We start from the raw sequence: 20,113 nt of genomic DNA, 5'->3' as shown, positions 1-20,113 counted from the left end.
CTAACCTCCTTGCTGATGGTTTCCAGCGTTTTTTTTCTCCACTGCAAAAACAAATGCAAAATTAAGTAAAGGATATGTTAATCGGTTAATGGCTTTTGCATTTGTTGACTATAGAACCGATGTTAAGTTGTAGCTTCCATTTTCCGCTGCTCTATCTCACAGGAATGGCCACCTAATCTTGGTCTCCTTTGTAAAAAAAAAAAAAAAAATCACATATGGAAACGAGTTTCCCACTTATCACAAAAACGTATCATCTTTTTCCCGCAGTACAATCGAGCAGTAGCGGATGTTATTAAAAGCCTATTCTATAACCATGGACGGCCACGCTTCTATAGGTTAATAGCCCTCTCCAGTTTTCCGTTTGAACCGCACCGTTATAATTGCATCTGAGATGCTGAACTCATCTCCACGGCCATTTCTTCTGCAAATAACTGTATTCCCAACACAGCCTCAGAGAGCGAAATTCTTGTCCAATACCGAAAGTCATTAAGTGAATCATGTTATCAGATGTCCGCAGGCGGAGCGAAGCCCTGGCTATTGTTATAGTTATACAGCTCTCACTGTTATTGGGGCATTTTGCAGCTATATACAAATTAAGAGACGGAGCCTTCGTCTTTTTTTTTTTTGGGCATGCGTTATTGGCAGCTATTGTTCAAATTGAAGAAACAGGAATAAAAATAATGGAGGCCAGAGACCAGCATATATCTGACGGATGGGTGTTACTTCCTGAGCGGCGAGCACCATCCTTAGGATTATGTGCTTACAAATATAATTATATTCCTTCTTCTAAACTTTCTTCTTTGCTTGGTGTCCTCAGTGTATGGGATTCTGAGATATGTAGGGGAAGGAAAGTGACAACTGCTCTCTCTTACTATAATACTGTCCGCTATATAAAAGAATATATCTACTATAATACTGCTCCTATATACAAGAATATAACTACTATAATACTGCCCCTATATACAAGAATATAACTACTATAATACTGCTCCTATATACAAGAATATAACTACTATAATACTGCCTCTATATACAGGAATATAACTACTATAATACTGCTCCTATATACAAGAATATAACTACTATAATACTGCCCCCTATATACAAGAATATAACTACTATAATACTGCCCCTATATACAGGAATATAACTACTATAATACTGCTCCTATATACAAGAATATAACTACTATAATACTGCCCCCTATATACAAGAATATAACTACTATAATACTGCCCCCTATATACAAGAATATAACTACTATAATACTGCTCCTATATACAAGAATATAACTACTATAATACTGCCTCTATATACAGGAATATAACTACTATAATACTGCCCCCTATATACAAGAATATAACTACTATAATACTGCCCCTATATACAGGAATATAACTACTATAATACTGCTCCTATATACAAGAATATAACTACTATAATACTGCCCCCTATATACAAGAATATAACTACTATAATACTGCCCCTATATACAGGAATATAACTACTATAATACTGCTCCTATATACAAGAATATAACTACTATAATACTGCCCCTATATACAAGAATATAACTACTATAATACTGCCCCCTATATACAAGAATATAACTACTATAATACTGCCCCCTATATACAAGAATATAACTAATATAATACTGCCCCCTATATACAAGAATATAACTACTATAATACTGCCCCCTATATACAAGAATATAACTACTATAATACTGCTCTTATATACAAGAATATAACTACTATAATACTGCCTCCTATATACAAGAATATAACTACTATAATACTGCCTCCTATATACAAGAATATAACTACTATAATACTGCTCCTATATACAAGAATATAACTACTATAATACTGCCTCTATATACAGGAATATAACTACTATAATACTGCTCCTATATACAAGAATATAACTACTATAATACTGCCCCCTATATACAAGAATATAACTACTATAATACTGCCCCTATATACAGGAATATAACTACTATAATACTGCTCCTATATACAAGAATATAACTACTATAATACTGCCCCCTATATACAAGAATATAACTACTATAATACTGCCCCTATATACAGGAATATAACTACTATAATACTGCTCCTATATACAAGAATATAACTACTATAATACTGCCCCTATATACAAGAATATAACTACTATAATACTGCCCCCTATATACAAGAATATAACTACTATAATACTGCCCCCTATATACAAGAATATAACTAATATAATACTGCCCCCTATATACAAGAATATAACTACTATAATACTGCCCCCTATATACAAGAATATAACTACTATAATACTGCTCTTATATACAAGAATATAACTACTATAATACTGCCTCCTATATACAAGAATATAACTACTATAATACTGCCTCCTATATACAAGAATATAACTACTATAATACTGCTCCTATATACAAGAATATAACTACTATAATACTGCTCCTATATACAAGAATATAACTACTATAATACTGCTCCCTATATACAAGAATATAACTACTATAATACTGCCCCCTATGTACAAGAATATAACTACTATTAGGGCATGACCACACATGGCGGAATTCCTCCGCAACTGTCCGCATCAATGCCGCACCTAATCCGGGTTGCGGATTACGGCTGCGGATCTGCACAAAATGTGCAGAAAATTGATGCGGACTGGCCGCTGCGGACTGCAGGAAAAGTGCTTCCCTTCTCCCTATTCAGTGCAGGATAGAGAGAAGGGACAGCACTTTCCCTAGTGAAAGTCAAAGAAATTCATACTTACCGCCCGTTGTCTTGGTGACGCGTCCCTCTTTCGGCATCCAGCCCGACCTCCCTGGATGACCCTCCAGTCCATGTGACCGCTGCAGCCTGTGCTTGGCCTGTGATTGGCTGCAGCCGTCACTTACACTGAAACGTCATCCTGGGAGGCCGGACTGGAGACAGACGCAGGGAGTTCTCGGTAAGTATGAACTTATATTTTTTTTTACAGATACATGTATATTGAGATCGGTAGTCACTGTCCCGGGTGCAGAAACAGTTACTGCCGATCGCGTAACTCTTTCAGCACCCTGGACAGTGACTATTTACAGACGTCTCCTAGCAACGCTCCCGTCATTACGGGAGCCCCATTGACTTCCTCAGTCTGGCTGTAGACCTAGAAATACATAGGTCCAGCCAGAATGAAGAAATGTCATGGTAGTAAAAACAATACGCTCCGCAGCACACATAAGATCTGCGGACTTCATTGCGGAATTTTGACTCTCCATTGAAGTCAATGGAGAAATTCCGCCATGAGTCCGCAACCAGTCCGCCACTGCTCCGCAACAGACAGAGCATGCTGCGGACACCAAATTCCGCTCCGCAGCCTATGCTCCGCAGCGGAATTGTACGCATCGTGTAAACGAACACTGCTAAATTAAAGTGAAAGTCAATGGAGAAACGGCTCCGCTGCGGATTAACGCTGCGGAGTGTCCGCAGCGGAATTTAAGTGAAATTCCGCCATGTGTGAACCCGCCCTAATACTGCCCCCTATATACAAGACTATAACTACTATAATACTGCCCCTATATACAAGAATATAACTACTATAATACTGCTCCTACATACAAGAATATAACTACTATAATACTGCTCCCTATATACAAGAATATAACTACTATAATACTGCCCCTATATACAGGAATATAACTAATATAATACTGCCCCCTATATACAAGAATATAACTACTATAATACTGCCCCTATATACAAGAATATAACTACTATAATACTGCCCCTATATACAAGAATATAACTACTATAATACTGCCCCTATATACAAGAATATAACTACTATAATACTGCTCCTTATATACAAGAATATAACTACTATAATACTGCCCCTATATACAAGAATATATCTACTATAATACTGCCCCTATATACAAGAATATAACTACTATAATACTGCCCCCTATATACAAGAATATAACTACTATAATACTGCCCCCTATATACAAGAATATAACTAATATAATACTGCCCCCTATATACAAGAATATAACTACTATAATACTGCCCCCTATATACAAGAATATAACTACTATAATACTGCTCTTATATACAAGAATATAACTACTATAATACTGCCTCCTATATACAAGAATATAACTACTATAATACTGCCTCCTATATACAAGAATATAACTACTATAATACTGCTCTTATATACAAGAATATAACTACTATAATACTGCTCCTATATACAAGAATATAACTACTATAATACTGCTCCTATATACAAGAATATAACTACTATAATACTGCTCCCTATATACAAGAATATAACTACTATAATACTGCCCCCTATGTACAAGAATATAACTACTATAATACTGCCCCCTATATACAAGACTATAACTACTATAATACTGCCCCTATATACAAGAATATAACTACTATAATACTGCTCCTACATACAAGAATATAACTACTATAATACTGCTCCCTATATACAAGAATATAACTACTATAATACTGCCCCCTATGTACAAGAATATAACTAATATAATACTGCCCCCTATATACAAGAATATAACTACTATAATACTGCCCCTATATACAAGAATATAACTACTATAATACTGCTCCTACATACAAGAATATAACTACTATAATACTGCCCCCTATATACAAGAATATAACTACTATAATACTGCCCCTATATACAAGAATATAACTACTATAATACTGCCCCTATATACAAGAATATAACTACTATAATACTGCCCCTATATATAAGAATATAACTACTATAATACTGACCCCTATATACAAGAATATAATTACTATAATACTGCCTCCTATATACAAGACTATAACTACTATAATACTGCCCCTATATACAAGAATATAACTACTATAATACTGCCCCTATATACAAGAATATAACTACTATAATACTGCTCCTATATACAAGAATATAACTACTATAATACTGCCCCTATATATAAGAATATAACTACTATAATACTGCCCTTATATACAAGAATATAACTACTATAAGGCTGGGTTCACACAACCTATTTTCAGACGTAAACGAGGCGTATTATGCCTCGTTTTACGCCTGAAAATAGGGCTACAATACGTCGGCAAACATCTGCCCATTCATTTGAATGGGTTTGCCGACGTACTGTTCAGACGACCTGTAATTTACGCGTCGTCGTTTGACAGCTGTCAAATGACGACGCGTAAATGGACTGCCTCGGCAAAGAAGTGCAGGGCACTTCTTTGCCACGTAATTTGAGCTGTTCTTCATTGAACTCAATGAAGCACAGCTCAAGATTTACGAGCGTCTCAGACGGCTCGCAAAATGCGAGGAGGAGCATTTACGTGTGAAACGAGGCAGCTGTTAACAGTCTGTCTTTTCACACGTAAATGCCTCTCATCGTGTGAACATACCCTAATACTGCCCCTATATATAAGAATAGAACTACTATAATACTGCCCTTATATACAAGAATATAACTACTATAATACTGCCCCTATATACAAGAATATAACTACTATAATACTGCTCCTATATACAAGAATATAACTACTATAATACTGCCCCTATATACAAGAATATAACTACTATAATACTGCACCCTATATACAAGAATATAACTACTATAATACTGCTCCTATATACAAGAATATAACTACTATAATACTGCCCCCTATATACAAAAATATAACTACTATAATACTGCTCCCTATATACAAGAATATAACTACTATAATACTGCTCCTATATACATGAATATAACTACTATAATACTGCTCCCTATATACAAGAATATAACTACTATAATACTGCCCCTATATACAAGAATATAACTACTATAATACTGCCTCCTATATACAAGAATATAACTACTATAATACTGCCCCTATATACAAGAATATAACTACTATAATACTGCCCCTATATACAAGAATATAACTACTATAATACTGCCCCCTATATACAAGAATATAACTACTATAATACTGCCCCTATATACAAGAATATAACTACTATAATACTGCACCCTATATACAAGAATATAACTACTATAATACTGCTCCTATATACAGGAATATAACTACTATTAGGGCGGGTTCACACATGGCGGAATTTCACTTAAATTCCGCTGCGGACACTCCGCAGCGTTAATCCGCAGCGGAGCCGTTTCTCCATTGACTTTCACTTTAATTTAGCAGTGTTCGTTTACACGATGCGTACAATTCCGCTGCGGAGCATAGGCTGCGGAGCGGAATTTGGTGTCCGCAGCATGCTCTGTCTGTTGCGGAGCAGTGGCGGACTGGTTGCGGACTCATGGCGGAATTTCTCCATTGACTTCAATGGAGAGTCAAAATTCCGCAATGAAGTCCGCAGATCTTATGTGTGCTGCGGAGCGTATTGTTTTTACTAACATGACATTTCTTCATTCTGGCTGGACCTATGTATTTCTAGGTCTACAGCCAGACTGAGGAAGTCAATGGGGCTCCCGTAATGACGGGAGCGTTGCTAGGAGACGTCTGTAAATAGTCACTGTCCAGGGTGCTGAAAGAGTTACGCGATCGGCAGTAACTGTTTCTGCACCCGGGACAGTGACTACCGATCTCAATATACATGTATCTGTAAAAAAAAAATATAAGTTCATACTTACCGAGAACTCCCTGCGTCTGTCTCCAGTCCGGCCTCCCAGGATGACGTTTCAGTGTAAGTGACGGCTGCAGCCAATCACAGGCCAAGCACAGGCTGCAGCGGTCACATGGACTGGTGCGTCATCCAGGGAGGTCGGGCCGGATGCCGAAAGAGGGACGCGTCACCAAGACAACGGGCGGTAAGTATGAATTTCTTTGACTTTCACTAGGGAAAGTGCTGTCCCTTCTCTCTATCCTGCACTGAATAGGGAGAAGAGAAGCACTTTTCCTGCAGTCCGCAGCGGCCAGTCCGCATCAATTTTCTGCACATTTTGTGCAGATCCGCTGCAGAATCTGCAACGCAGATTCTGTGCGGCATTGATGCGGACAGTTGCGGAGGAATTCCGCCATGTGTGGTCATGCCCTAATACTGCCCCTATATACAAGAATATAACTACTATAATACTGCCTCCTATATACAAGAATATAACTACTATAATACTGCTCCTATATACAGGAATATAACTACTATAATACTGCCCCTATATACAAGAATATAACTACTATAATACTGCCCTTATATACAAGAATATAACTACTATAATACTGCCCCTATATACAAGAATATAACTACTATAATACTGCCCTTATATACAAGAATATAACTACTATAATACTGCCCCTATATACAAGAATATAACTACTATAATACTGCCCTTATATACAAGAATATAACTACTATAATACTGCCTCCTATATACAAGAATATAACTACTATAATACTGCCCCTATATACAAGAATATAACTACTATAATACTGCCCTTATATACAAGAATATAACTACTATAATACTGCCCCTATATACAAGAATATAATTACTATAATACTGCCCCCTATATACAAGTATATAACTACTATAATACTGCTCCTATATACAAGAATATAACTACTATAATACTGCCCCCTATATACAAGAATATACCTACTATAATACTACCCCTATATACAAGAATATAACTACTATAATACTGCTCCCTATATACAAGAATATAACTACTATAATACTGCTCACTATATACAAGAATATAACTACTATAATACTGCCCCTATATACAAGAATATAACTACTATAATACTGCTCCTATATACAAGAATATAACTACTATAATACTGCCCCTATATACAAGCATATAACTACTATAATACTGTCCCCTATATACAAGAATATAACTACTATAATACTGCCCCTATATACAAGAATATAACTACTATAATACTAGCCCCTATATACAAGAATATAACTCCTATTAGGGCATGACCACACGTGGCGGATTTCCTCCGCAACTGTCCGCATCAATGCCGCACAGAATCTGCGTTGCAGATTCTGCTGCGGATCTGCACAAAATGTGCAGTAAATTGATGCGGACTAGCTGCTGCGGACTGCGGTAAAAGTACTTCCCTTCTCCCTATCAGTGCAGGATAGAGAGAAGGGACAGCACTTTCCCTTGTGAAAGTCAAAGAAATTCATACTTACCGCCCGTTGTCTTGGTGACGCGTCCCTCCTTCGGCATCCAGCCCGACCTCCCTGGATGACGCGGCAGTCCATGTGACCGCTGCAGCCTGTTATTAGCCTGTGATTGGCTGCAGCCGTCACTTAGACTGAAACGTCATCCTGGGAGGCCGGACTGGAGACAGAAGCAGGGAGTTCTCGGTAAGTATGAACTTCATTTTTTTTTACAGATAGATGTATATTGGGATCGGTAGTCACTGTCCCGGGTGCAGAAACAGTTACTGCCGATCGCTTAACTCTTTCAGCACCCTGGACAGTGACTATTTACTGACGTCTCCTAGCAACGCTCCCGTCATTACGGGAGCCCCATTGACTTCCTCAGTCTGGCTGTAGACCTAGAAATACATAGGTCCAGCCAGAATGAAGAAATGTCAAGTTAAAAAAGCAAGACGGATCCGCAGCACACATAACATGTGCATGACAGCTGCGGACTTCATTGCGGAAATTAGAATCTCCATTGAAGTCAATGGAGAAATTCCGCCATGAGTCCGCCACTGCTCCGCAACAGACAGAGCATGCTGCGGACACCAAATTCCGCTCCGCAGCCTATGCTCCGCAGCGGAATTTTACGCCTCGTCTAAACGAACACTGCTAAATTAAAGTGTAAGTCAATGGACAAACGGCTCCGCTGCGGATTAACGCTGCGGAGTGTCCGCAGCGGAATTTAAGTGAAATTCCGCCACGTGTGAACCCAGCCTAATACTGCCCCTATATACAAGAATATAACTACTATAATACTGCCCCCTATATACAAGAATATAACTACTATAATACTGCCCCTATATACAAGAATATAATTACTATAATACTGCCCCCTATATACAAGTATATAACTACTATAATACTGCTCCTATATACAAGAATATAACTTCTATAATACTGCCCTCTATATACAAGAATATAACTACTATAATACTGCCCTTATATACAAGAATATAACTACTATAATACTGCTCCTATATACAAGAATATAACTACTATAATACTGCCCCTATATACAAGAATATAACTACTATAATACTGCCCCTATATACAAGAACATAACTACTATAATACTGCTCCTATATACAAGAATATAACTACTATAATACTGCTCCCTATATACAAGAATATAATTACTATAATACTACCCCTATGTACATGAATATAACTACTATAATACTGCCCCTATATACAAGAATATAACTACTATAATACTGCCCCTATATACAAGAATATAACTACTATAATACTGCCCCTATATACAAGAATATAACTACTATAATACTGCCCCTATATACAAGAATATAACTACTATAATACTGCCCCTATATACAAGAATATAACTACTATAATACTGCCCCTATATACAAGAATATGACTACTATAATACTAGCCCCTATATACAAGAATAGAACTCCTATAATACTGCCCCTATATACAAGAATATAACTACTATAATACTGCCCCTATATACAAGAATATAACTACTATAATACTGCCCCTATATACAAGAATATAACTACTATAATACTGCCCCCTATATACAAGTATATAACTACTATAATACTTCTCCTATATACAAGAATATATCTACTATAATACTGCCCCCTATATACAAGAATATAACTACTATAATACTGCCCCTATATACAAGAATATAACTACTATAATACTGCTCCCTATATACAAGAATATAACTACTATAATACTGCTCCCTATATACAAGAATATAACTACTATAATACTGCCCCTATATACAAGAATATAACTATTATAATACTGCCCCCTATATACAAGAATATAACTACTATAATACTGCTCCCTATATACAAGAATATAACTACTATAATACTGCCCTCTATATAGAAGAATATAACTACTATAGTACTGCCCCTATATACAAGAATATAACTACTATAATACTGCCCCCTATATACAAGAATATAACTACTATAATACTGCTCCCTATATACAAGAATATAACTACTATAATACTGCTCCTATATACAAGAATATATCTACTATAATACTGCCCCCTATATACAAGAATATAACTACTATAATACTGCCCCTATATACAAGAATATAACTATTATAATACTGCTCCCTATATACAAGAATATAACTACTATAATACTGCTCCATATATACAAGAATATAACTACTATAATACTGCCCCCTATATACAAGAATATAACTACTATAATACTGCCCTTATATACAAGAATATAACTACTATAATACTGCCCCTATATACAAGAATATAACTACTATAATACTGCCCCTATATACAAGAATATAACTACTATAATACTGCCCCTATATACAAGAATATAACTACTATAATACTGCCCCCTATATACAAGAATATAACTACTATAATACTGCTCCCTATATACAAGAATATAACTACTATAATACTGCCCTTATATACAAGAATATAACTACTATAATACTGCCCCTATATACAAGAATATAACTACTATAAGGGCATGACCACACATGGCGGAATTCCTCCGCAACTGTCCGCATCAATGCCGCACAGAATCTGCGTTGCAGATTCTGCAGCGGATCTGCACAAAATGTGCAGAAAATTGATGCGGACTGGCCGCTGCGGACTGCAGGAAAAGTGCTTCTCTTCTCCCTATTCAGTGCAGGATAGAGAGAAGGGACAGCACTTTCCCTAGTGAAAGTCAAAGAAATTCATACTTACCGCCCGTTGTCTTGGTGACGCGTCCCTCTTTCGGCATCCGGCCCGACCTCCCTGGATGACGCACCAGTCCATGTGACTGCTGCAGCCTGTGCTTGGCCTGTGATTGGCTGCAGCCGTCACTTACACTGAAACGTCATCCTGGGAGGCCGGACTGGAGACAGACGCAGGGAGTTCTCGGTAAGTATGAACTTATATTTTTTTTTTTACAGATACATGTATATTGAGATCGGTAGTCACTGTCCCGGGTGCAGAAACAGTTACTGCCGATCGCTTAACTCTTTCAGCACCCTGGACAGTGACTATTTACAGACGTCTCCTAGCAACGCTCCCGTCATTACGGGAGCCCCATTGACTTCCTCAGTCTGGCTGTAGACCTAGAAATACATAGGTCCAGCCAGAATGAAGAAATGTCATGGTAGTAAAAACAATACGCTCCGCAGCACACATAAGATCTGCGGACTTCATTGCGGAATTTTGACTCTCCATTGAAGTCAATGGAGAAATTCCGCCATGAGTCCGCAACCAGTCCGCCACTGCTCCGCAACAGACAGAGCATGCTGCGGACACCAAATTCCGCTCCGCAGCCTATGCTCCGCAGCGGAATTGTACGCATCGTGTAAACGAACACTGCTAAATTAAAGTGAAAGTCAATGGAGAAACGGCTCCGCTGCGGATTAACGCTGCGGAGTGTCCGCAGCGGAATTTAAGTGAAATTCCGCCATGTGTGAACCCGCCCTAATACTGCCCCTATATACAAGAATATAACTACTATAATACTGCCCCCTATATACAAGAATATAACTACTATAATACTGCTCCCTATATACAAGAATATAACTACTATAATACTGCTCCCTATATACAAGAATATAACTACTATAATACTGCTCCCTATATACAAGAATATAACTACTATAATACTGCTCCCTATATACAAGAATATAACTACTATAATACTGCTCCCTATATACAAGAATATAACTACTATAATACTGCCCTCTATATACAAGAATATAACTACTATAATACTGCCCCTATATACAAGAATATAACTACTATAATACTGCCCCCTATATACAAGAATATAACTACGATAATACTGCTCCCTATATACAAGAATATAACTACTATAATACTGCTCCTATATACAAGAATATAACTACTATAATACTGCCCCTATATACAAGAATATAACTACTATAATACTGCCCCTATATACAAGAATATAACTACTATTATACTGCCCCTATATACAAGAATATAACTACTATAACACCGCTCCTATATACAAGAATATAACTACTATAATACTGCCCCCTATATACAAGAATATAACTACTATAATACTGCCCCTATATACAAGAATATAACTACTATAATACTGCTCCTATATACAAGAATATAACTACTATAATACTGCCCCTGTATACAAGAATATAACTACTATAATACTGTTCCTTGTGTACAAGAATATAACTACTATAATACTGCTCCTATATACAAGAATATAACTACTATAATACTGCCCCCTATATACAAGAATATAACTACTATAATACTGCCCCCTATATACAAGAATATAACTACTATAATACTGCTCCCTATATACAAGAATATAACTACTATAATACTGCTCCTATATACAAGAATATAACTACTATAACACCGCTCCTATATACAAGAATATAACTACTATAATACTGCCCTCTATATACAAGAATATAACTACTATTATACTGCCCCTATATACAAGAATATAACTACTATAACACCGCTCCTATATACAAGAATATAACTACTATAATACTGCCCCCTATATACAAGAATATAACTACTATAATACTGCCCCTATATACAAGAATATAACTACTATTATACTGCCCCTATATACAAGAATATAACTACTATAACACCGCTCCTATATACAAGAATATAACTACTATAATACTGCCCCCTATATACAAGAATATAACTACTATAATACTGCCCCTATATACAAGAATATAACTACTATAATACTGCTCCTATATACAAGAATATAACTACTATAATACTGCCCTCTATATACAAGAATATAACTACTATAATACTGCTCCTATATACAAGAATATAACTACTATAATACTTCTCCTATATACAAGAATATAACTACTATAATACTGCCCATATATACAAGAATATAACTACTATAATACTGTTCCTTGTGTACAAGAATATAACTACTATAATACTGCTCCTATATACAAGAATATAACTACTATAATACTGCCCCCTATATACAAGAATATAACTACTATAATACTGCCCCTATATACAAGAATATAACTACTATAATACTGCTCCTATATACAAGAATATAACTACTATAATACTGCCCCCTATATACAAGAATATATCTACTATAATACTGCCCCTATATACAAGAATATAACTACTATAATACTGCTCCTATATACAAGAATATAACTACTATAATACTACTCCTACGTACAAGAATATAACTACTATAATACTGCCCCCTATATACAAGAATATAACTACTATAATACTGCTCCTATATACAAGAATATAACTACTATAATACTGTTCCTTGTGTACAAGAATATAACAACTATAATACTGCTCCTATATACAAGAATATAACTACTATAATACTGCCCCCTATATACAAGAATATAACTACTATAATACTGCGTCCTATATACAAGAACATAACTACTATAATACTGCCCCTATATACAGGAATATAACTACTATAATACTGCCCCTATATACAAGAATATAACTACTATAATACTGCTCCTATATACAAGAATATAACTACTATAATACTGCCCTCTATATACAAGAATATAACTACTATAATACTGCTCCTATATACAAGAATATAACTACTATAATACTTCTCCTATATACAAGAATATAACTACTATAATACTGCCCCTATATACAAGAATATAACTACTATAATACTGTTCCTTGTGTACAAGAATATAACTACTATAATACTGCTCCTATATACAAGAATATAACTACTATAATACTGCCCCTATATACAAGAATATAACTACTATAATACTGCTCCTATATACAAGAATATAACTACTATAATACTGCCCCTATATACAAGAATATAACTACTATAATACTGTTCCTTGTGTACAAGAATATAACTACTATAATACTGCTCCTATATACAAGAATATAACTACTATAATACTGCCCCTATATACAAGAATATAACTACTATAATACTGCTCCTATATACAAGAATATAACTACTATAATACTGCCCCTATATACAAGAATATAACTACTATAATACTGCTCCTATATACAAGAATATAACTATTATAATACTGCCCTCTATATACAAGAATATAACTACTATAATACTGCTCCTATATACAAGAATATAACTACTATAATACTGTTCCTTGTGTACAAGAATATAACTACTATAATACTGCTCCTATATACAAGAATATAACTACTATAATACTGCCCCCTATATACAAGAATATAACTACTATAATACTGCGTCCTATATACAAGAATATAACTACTATAATACTGCCCCTATATACAGGAATATAACTACTATAATACTGCCCCTATATACAAGAATATAACTACTATAATACTGCCCCCTATATACAAGAATATAACTACTATAATACTGCTCCTATATACAAGAATATAACTACTATAATACTGCCCTCTATATACAAGAATATAACTACTATAATACTGCTCCTATATACAAGAATATAACTACTATAATACTTCTCCTATATACAAGAATATAACTACTATAATACTGCCCCTATATACAAGAATATAACTACTATAATACTGTTCCTATATACAAGAATAGAACTACTATAATACTGCTCCTATATACAAGAATATAACTACTATAATACTGCCCCTATATACAAGAATATAACTACTATAATACTGCTCCTATATACAAGAATATAACTACTATAATACTGCCCCTATATACAAGAATATAACTACTATAATACTGCTCCTATATACAAGAATATAACTACTATAATACTGCCCCTATATACAAGAATATAACTACTATAATACTGTTCCTTGTGTACAAGAATATAACTACTATAATACTGCTCCTATATACAAGAATATAACTACTATAATACTGCCCCTATATACAAGAATATAACTACTATAATACTGCTCCTATATACAAGAATATAACTACTATAATACTGCCCCTATATACAAGAATATAACTACTATAATACTGCCCCCTATATACAAGAATATAACTACTATAATACTGTTCCTTGTGTACAAGAATATAACTACTATAATACTGCTCCTATATACAAGAATATAACTACTATAATACTGCCCCTATATACAAGAATATAACTACTATAATACTGTTCCTTGTGTACAAGAATATAACTACTATAATACTGCTCCTATATACAAGAATATAACTACTATAATACTGCCCCTATATACAAGAATATAACTACTATAATACTGCTCCTATATACAAGAATATAACTACTATAATACTGCCCCTATATACAAGAATATAACTACTATAATACTGCTCCTATATACAAGAATATAACTACTATAATACTGCCCCTATATACAAGAATATAACTACTATAATACTGCTCCTATATACAAGAATATAACTACTATAATACTGCCCCCTATATACAAGAATATAACTACTATAATACTGCCCCTATATACAAGAATATAACTACTATAATACTGCCCCTATATACAAGAATATAACTACTATAATACTGCCCCCTATATACAAGAATATAACTACTATAACACTGCCCCTATATACAATAATATAACTACTATAATACTGCCCCCTATATACAAGAATATAACTACTATAATACTGCTCCTATATACAAGAATATAACTACTATAATACTGCCCCCTATATACAAGAATATAGGATAGGTATATTAATCATATTTGACTGGAGTTCTTTTGGTTGTCATCTGAAGTCACAGTAGCTTTTAAGAAATATTATAAAACCAATAAGTGTGATTTGACCCGTTTTCGCTGTCTACATGGAGGTTTGGCTCATATCAGCCCCTCTTATATACTGAACATTAACAGAGTGTTCTGAGTCTAATACGACCACAAAGAAATTAGCAGAAGCTTAAATAAGCCGTTTATTTTCGCGGCCGGTATTGTAAGAAGTGAGTCGAGTGGTAGAAGATTCATTGTTATTCTGTTCATTACAGCGGAAAAGATCAAATCACATTTGATTCCACTGAGCCGGAGAAGCACAAGCTCTTTCATTTGCTTTTTGTAGCTTTTGCTTGCTTTTTGTTTTTTTTTAAGAGTTGATATTAATGAAAAAACTAAAGAAAAAAGGCAAAACACACAGGAGTTGCCTCTTCTCGGAGAGACTGGATTAATAAAAAGAAGGTCACTGATTCCGACCCAGCATATAACAAGCATCAAGGCGGCGGATACACAAGTGCCTCATTATGGGCTCACATTCATGACTCACTGTGTACTGGGTCTGGGGGTCTTCCAAAGCATCATATTCCCAGGCTGAAATAGATACAACAGGGGTAATGGGATCATAATAATTTACATAGAATTAAAGGGCATGCCCACATATGAACACTAGTTTACAGTAATCGATCTAAAAAAAATGGTCTTTTGTAAATACATGATACTACTTATCCTGTACTGATCCTGAGTTACATCCTGTATTATACTCCAGAGCTGCACTCACTATTCTGCTGGTGGAGTCACTGTGTACATACATTAGCTTACTTATCCTGTACCAATCCTGAGTTTCATCCTGTATTATACTCCAGAGCTGCACTCACTATTCTGCTGGTGGAGTCACGGTGTATATACATTACATTACTTATCCTGTACTGCTCCAGAGTTACATCCTGTATTATACTCCAGAGCTGCACTCACTATTCTGCTGAATTTGTAGTTTGGGAAGACTCTTTATACCAGGGACTATACAATCATCTGATGTAGAAAAAAATTCTCCTGACCGAGCGATGATTTAGCGAGTCGTTTACGTTTGAAAGACGTAAGTTCACACGTAATATCCGTAGCATAATACGGTAGCAGCAGAATGGATGAGATCTGAACAAATCTTATCCACACGCTGCGTAAATGATGAGAGGGAAAAACGCTCAAATTGACCTGCGGTGCGTTTTTTTTTATTCCACAGCATGTGAATTGTATTGGTGTAATCGCTGCTTTTGCGTTGCGGGTTTTCCTTATTATATTCAATGCGGAGGTAAAACCCGCAACAAATAGCAGATGTTTCATTTCTTGCAGCGGAAAAGCAGCGATTCCGCTGAAAAAATCCAACTCGGGAAAAAAATAAAACTTTATACTTACCCAGAATTCTTTGTTTCTTCATCCAGGATGGTCTCCTGGGATGACAGGAGGCCGGGCTGCAGGACGTCAGAGGGTAAGTATGTGTTTTTGTTTTTTCTATGTGCAGTTTTTCCCAGCGGACATTCCGTCCGAAAAATTGCACCACAATTTGGTGCGGTTTTTCGGCTGGAATTCTCAGCGTCGCCCAGTGCCGATACGCTTTGTGCTTTTGCGCAGCGTATCCGCCCTGTGTGAACTTACCCTTACTGTGATCGTGGCTCATTTGCCCACACCTCATCTGTGAACTGCTAACGACTGGAAGATTTCTGATTAGACGAGGGGATGTGGCGGTAACGAACGATAATCTTTCCTTCAGGTAGATGTGGCAGATCCACGGAAACCCAACGATTTATCGTCGATCTTTGCACGCCACTACACATAGCGATTATCTCTTGCAATTTAAGGATCTTCTAAAAATTTGTACGATAATCGCTTCGTCTAATAGGACCTTTAGGGTGCAGTGTCAAGTGGCTGTGGGAAATGTATTCATGGATACTGATTGTGTTTATATGGAAATATAACTTTTCTCCTTCATTGTAAGTATTGTCTTGTCTTCAGACACCCACCCCCCACCACCACCAACAACACCGCCGCCGTCTCCACCACCACCACCACCACCGCCGCTTGGCCGAGCTCCTGTGCCTGCTTAGTCCTATTGACTTGAATGCTTTTGAGATGCAGTACCAAGCACGGCCACAATCAAACATACAGCGCTGTGTCTGGTAAATAATGAAGGGAACGCAATTCTTTAGAAAGTGCCATGGCCCCTTCAGTCAGCTGATTGGCGAGGGTGCCAGGAGTCAAACCCCCACTGTTCTCATATTGATGGCCTATCCTAAGGATAGGCCGTTGGAAAATGCCTTTAATCATAGTATAATGAAAAGTGCTGTAACTTTCTAATATTTCCAAGATCTTTGCTTGCTGTTACTAAATAGAAACATTCCTGATTACAGACCTAATACTTCTCACAGCTGAGCGTCTGTTACAATTGTATCCAGTCTAGACCATCCTCTGTGTCTAAACACATTAGCGGCACCAATCTCTCTATCCTGGAAGTTTGTTACAATGTATCAATGTAGATAAAATGGAATCCAGACTGTTTAGAGGATTGTCTAGATGGGATGCAATTATAACTAATCCTCAGCTGTGTGAGCAGGACTAGGTCAGGAATGTTTACATTAACCGACAGCAAGCAGAGATCTTGCAAATGGCGAGCAATTGAACTAGAAAGTCTGTTACAAATCCGCAGAACTTTTTTATTGTACAATGAATGAATACACCTCCACACCAGACAGTCTGCTGACTCTTTCCTCTTTGTCGTACATTAAACACTCAATATTTCCGGCAGCGCATTCATTTTCATTATACACTGACATTTTAATGCGATTGAGATGAGTCACTGTCTTCAAAACCGCCATAAATTCAATTCATCCTAAATCGTACTGCACAAAATATGAGTGCACCAGTCATGCAGGGGGGGGGGGGGGCTGATGGCGTAATACAGCAATTATAGTCCTTTACCCCCCCTATTTTATCACTATGATTGTGCAAGCGGCAAAGAGGTTAATTTTTATTTCTTTTTTTTAAATTATTCGCAGAAAGTGAATGGCGATCCCGTCATGCAGCATTAAGTCGCCCCGCACACAGGCCTGAGCAGAGCCATCTGTGTGATCCCCCCTCTGTGCACCGTCACTGCAGGGGAACATGTGGAGAGGCTGCGTGCTTCAGCCTGGGTTCAGATGTGAGCCCCTATGCAGTGCGGAGTGTGGGCTCTGCTCGCAGCGCAGGCAGCCAGGCAATGATCTGCACGCTGAACGCTTAGCACCGTCTCTCCCGTATTCTAGCCGCACATCATCATTACGCCTTTGCTCCAGCTCCCGGTCACTGCCATGCCAAGCTGGTGGAGGAATCTGATGCTTTGTCTACGCAGAATTGAGGATGCAGGTACGGCCACTATTCACATTACGTTATCCGATGCTTACTACAAATGACTGATGAAGCGTGGGAATTCCCAGGCTACGGATCCAGTGAGCTGGAGTAGGGAAGTGTCGAGATCTAAGACATGGCACAAGCCAAGGATCCACCGCAAGGCGCCAATTACCCAGGGACTGCAGTCATCATTTCACCATTACTAGGGGGCTTTTGTATTGGGGCTCATATTTATAAAAATGGCATAAATCCAGTAGCTGAGATTTGCACCATATTTATGAATGGATTGCGCCATTTTTTCAGTTGTTGTTGTAGCTTCTGACATTTTCAGCAGCAGAGTAACAAATCGAATGAAATACAACAGACTTTATTAATCGAGGAGCCCCGGTGTTATATGCGGGTACATATACGAGACACAATGTTTGCGGTTGGAAACAATCGTCTTTATCTGTGAGATGATTGGATGCAGATCTGTAAACCGGATCTTGTGAAATATTGTAAATTAGATGAATATTAGTGGAGGGACTTTCAGGATTGGGTCTTATAGAGTAAAAAGTGGCATAAATTTCCAACGATCACGTGTCATAATGTCTAATATCTAAGCCTATAATGTGTGATACTGTCTGCTGAGCCGGGTATCTAAGCCTATCGTGCCATACTGTCTGTTGAGCCGGGTATCTAAGCTTATAATGTGTGATGCTGTCTGCTGAGTCGGGTATCTAAGCCTATAATGTGTGATACTGTCTGCTGAACTTGTCTAAGCCTTCTGTGTGGTACTTTCTGCTCAGCTGCTGTATCTAAAC

The sequence above is a fragment of the Rhinoderma darwinii genome, chromosome 7 (genome assembly GCF_050947455.1).
Source record: "Rhinoderma darwinii isolate aRhiDar2 chromosome 7, aRhiDar2.hap1, whole genome shotgun sequence".
Taxonomy (NCBI): Eukaryota; Metazoa; Chordata; class Amphibia; order Anura; family Rhinodermatidae; genus Rhinoderma; species Rhinoderma darwinii.
This window is presented reverse-complemented; position numbering follows the sequence as displayed.